Genomic DNA, 5,000 nt, shown 5'->3' on the forward strand with positions numbered 1-5,000 from the left:
AACACCAACAATGGTCCACCTTTACAAAGATCGGCACGATGGAATCTTGATAAGGCGGACTGGGTTAAATTTCACGAACTAAGTGAAATCGAGGGGAGTGCAGAAGAGTTTAAAAGTATTGATAATGCCATAGACATATTGAATGGAACTCTCCATACAGCAGGAGTCAATTCAATTCCCAAAACCACAGGATTATTCAAACGCCGACCAGTCCCATGTTGGTCTTCCGTATTAACTGTCTTACACAGAGCCACCAGAATATCTCTGACTAGATTGCGTAGACACTGTACTGAGGAAAATTTTATAACATACAAAAAGTGTAGAGCACAGTTCTGTCATGCCATGAAAGAAGCTAGGCGCCAATATTGGGTATCTTTTGTTTCCTGAGTCAACAGTAGAACACCACCATCTTCTGTATGGAGAAAAATAAAAAAGATTGCCTGAAAATATACCCCAAACCCACCACCAGTGTTAAAGGTGAATGGTCAGTATGTAACTGGAGCAAATGATGTTAGCAACACCCTGTGAAGGAGCTTCTGGTCACCAATATAGGAGCATTGAAGAAAAGAAAATTTTAAATTTTTCAACAGGAAGGGAAGAGTCGTATAATTCTCCTTTTACTGAAAGAAAATTTGATTCTGCACTTGCCAATTGTAACGATACAGCCCCTAGACCCGATGAAATTCCATATGCAACGATTAAACATGTACATTTTAATACAAAATTATTTATTTTAAGCATTATTAATGGAATATGGCATGATCACCGTTATCTAAGTGTTTGGGAACTAGCAGTATTATTTTAGCCTTTTTAAAAGCCGTTAAAGACAAGTTTCTAATAGCAAACTATGGACCAATTGCATTTGCATCTTGTTTATGTAAAATCTTGGAGAAGATGGTCAATGCAAGACTGATGTGGTACCTTGAAAAGAAGGGTATTTTATCACCTATTCGATGTGGATTCAGGAAAATGCACTCAGCGAATGATGTGTTAATATGACTTGAGTCCTCTATTTGTGAAGCATATGCTTCTAAACAGCACCATGTGATATTCTTTTCAACCTTGAAAAGACATATGATCCTACATGGCAATATGATATACTTAAAACCATTAATGAATTTAGATTGAGAGGAGAGCTAACACTGTTTATCCAATCATTTTTTTCACATAGAGTTTTTCAAGTGATAATGGGGGAAACTCTATCAGAGAGTAAATGTCAGGAAGAGGGAGTTCCTCAGGGTAGTGTAACCCTATTTGCACTATCAATTAATGGGATATTCTCAGTCATTCACAAAGATATTCTCTCAACACTATTTGTGAATGATCTCTCCATTTCAATTACTGGAGGTAGAGTGGCAATGGTTGAGGGAAAACTACAACTCGCAATTGACAAAATTATTCAGTGGGCTGATATGAATGTGTTTAAGTTTTCAACAAGCAAAACTACTATTGTTCATTTCTGTCGTATCCGGGGTGTACATCTAGACCCGGATATGTACATGGAAGGTCAACTGATCTCGTGTAGGGGAAACTAAATCTTTAGGATTGATTTTCGATTGTAGGTTGACATGGGTTCCACACTTAAAGGCATTAAAAGCTAAATGTCTTGAGGCATTGAATCTTGTACAAGTATTGTCCCATAATGCATCTGGGCAGACCGTAATAGTATTTGAAAATTATACAAGGCCTTAATTCTTTCCAAAATTAGTTATGGGTATGAAATATACTCCTCAGCCACCCTCAGCCAATTAAAGATCCTTGGACATAATGTGTCGTTCAATGCTAGTGGCATTTTTAAATTTATATCAGAAGCAGGCCTTCTTAATGCTATTTAAGTTTTATAACATATTTATATCTCTGGTTTTAATTGAATATTCTTTTAATCTTAATTTTAATAAATTATATCGGCGTCAATGACCTTCGACGTCAGGATGCCAGAGATTTTAAATCAATCAATCAATCAGGTTACAAACCTACCAATGTGTTGATTTAATTTTTAAGTAAAAAAAAAAAAAAACTTGAATCCAATAGGTATATGTATTGAAGAATTGTCATTGACTTTTATGTTTCTTCGAGGCTAAATGGTACAGTCACTCTCATACAACCATTCTGGAGCAGGGTTCGAATCCCGGCCGGTCAAATGCTATTGTCTTTGTGTGATTTCGCTTTGAGACTCTGATCCCAAGGTCGTTAAGAGATTCGAGACATTATTTTATTAGAATATATGACTTATTTGAAATATGAAAAAAACACGTTTAAATGTGCAAAATTTATCATTAATCGAAAGTTTAGTTTCAAACTTACCAATTACATACGATGGTTAAAATGGGTTGACTTTAATTCTAAGTACAAAAAACCTGAATTCGACAGGTATATGTACAGAAGTTGAGTGGTTCTACGGCAAGATCCTATGTTATTAGGAACAAGAGAGAGAGAGAGAGAGAGAGAGAGAGAGAGAGAGAGAGAGAGAGAGAGAGAGAGAGAGAGAGAGAGATATGTCCCATATAGATTATCAAAACAAATCAGAACTTATTTATATACTATTTTGAAATGGTCGTTGAAAATTGAATGCTGAATAGATATGTCATCCACCCCATTTATGAAATTAGTATTATTCAATATAGATACATGGTAAAGAGGTACAGCACTTAGCTCAGGTCTATTAAGCATGTGGGTAGGGGCCAACCTGTTGTTCATCAATTCTCAGGGCTGTAAAAGTGTGTGAAGCTAGCAGAATCATTCCTAAAGATTTGCAGCATACTCCAACGATGAAAATAGCTTAGGAAAAATATATGAGAGAGAGAGAGAGAGAGAGAGAGAGAGAGAGAGAGAGAGAGAGAGAGAGAGAGAGAGAGAGAGAGAGAGAGAGAGAGAGAGAGATATGAAAAGTCATAAGTAAAGAAAAATTTTGTTAACCATACAAAATCCTGTTTTAAGAATTACTTTAATGGTTGCTCATTAATGGCAGAGGCAAAGGACAGTGACAGTGCCCTAGAGACTGACCGTAAATACATATTATCAGACCCCAAACCCCATCCCAGAAGTTAGGACCAGGGAGGCCAAGGCAATGGCTGTTGATGACTCAGCAGGTAGACGACCTATAGGCTAACCCAAACACACCATCTTTACATCACAAGGATGGGGAGGCTACAGACACACACTACAAGGAACTATCGAGATTGAGCGGATCTAGAACCCTAGCCAGTTGATCGCTAGTCAGAGATGTTTTCAATGGACTGCCACAACCTTATTCATACTACAAGATTCATCTACTCTTTTTTTTTTCTTCTTTTTTGCATTCGGCAAAAGTTATTTTCATAACAAGCACGAGAAAGGAAGCTTCGTTTTCCTGAACCTAATGAAATGGCTCCATTTCCCATATAAAAACGTGAAATTTTTATATATTTCCATTAATATAATGAATAATCGGACGTTTTTCCTATAATAGTAATATGGCGGAAGGAAAAAGAATTGAGAAAAACTGCCGAAGTATTTCTTTTGTTAAGATTTCTTTTGTTAAGAAGAAGGCCATTGTGTCTTACAAGAAGGATCAAGTCCATTCTTTCTCTCTCTTCTTTCGTAGGAAAACTAATTAGTTATATTGTATATTTAGCGAAATGAAAGATAAGCAGTTTTTGGAGCAATGGAAACTGTTATTCACTTGTTTGAGAAAGAAAGGAGAACTTTACCACACAAATAATCATTGAAGATAAAAAGTTAAACTAAATAACTGGGAAACAAACAAAAGCATTCGCTTCTTTAGGAAAAAGACTATGGAAAGTTTATAATGTTGTGTTTTTACTGAGGGCTTTAAGTGTCCAGACTACTTAGCACAGTATTAGTTATGCACAGTGCACTTGATCAATCTATTCCGACACAGTATTTTAATTCTTTCATTCTACCTTATTTCTAGTATTGTTCTCTTGTCTGTTTTTCAGCTGCTGGTTCTCCTCTTGATTGGTTGGACAGGAACTTCCGGGTTTATTAGATTTCTTATTCCTGATCTATTTATTAATCTATGGCACCGTCATTCAATTAGTTCGGCCTGCTTGTTGCATAAGATCTCTCATAATTACGATCATCTATTACATTTAGATCTTCCTGGACATTTTCATCCTTTTCGTAAAACTAGAAATGCAGTTAATTCTGATAGTCAGGCCTTCTCCATCATGAGGCTCAATACTACACAGTATTTTAGAAGCTTTAATCCAGCTGTGACCAAGTTGTGGAATGATCTTCCTAATCGGGTAGTTCAATCGATTGAACTTTAAAAACTCAAACTTCCAGCTAATGTTTTTATGTTGAACAGGAGAACATAAGCCTTTTAATGGTATAACTATGAAATATCTGTTTTGATGTTTATAATATTTTTAAAGTACTTTATTTTAATTGTTAATTTTTTTCTCAGATCGTTTATTTATTTCATTTCCTCACTGTTTAATGTTTATCTTTTGTTGCAAAGGGCTTATAGCATATTGCTTTTCCAATTAGGGTGTAGCTTATATATATATATATATATATATATATATATATATATATATATATATATATATATATATATATATATATATATATACATATATATATATATATATATATATATATATATATATATATATATATATATATATATATATATATATATATATATATATATATATATATATATATATATATATGCGTGAATTGACGTATTTGATTCATATCTATATCTATCTATCTATCTATCTATATATATATATATATATATATATATATACGTACAGTATATATTATTATTATTATTTTTTTTTAATTATCATTATTGTTATTATTATTATTATTATTATTATTATTATTATTATTATTATTATTATTATTATTATTATTATTATTATTAATAATAATAATAATAATAATAATAATATTTTCACTTACTAAGCTGCAATCCTAGGTGGAAAAGCAGGCTGCTATAAGCCCAGGGGCTCCAACTGGGAAAATAGCACAGTGAGGAAAGGAAA

This window comes from Palaemon carinicauda, chromosome 29, assembly GCF_036898095.1.
Source record: "Palaemon carinicauda isolate YSFRI2023 chromosome 29, ASM3689809v2, whole genome shotgun sequence".
NCBI classification, from domain to species: Eukaryota; Metazoa; Arthropoda; class Malacostraca; order Decapoda; family Palaemonidae; genus Palaemon; species Palaemon carinicauda.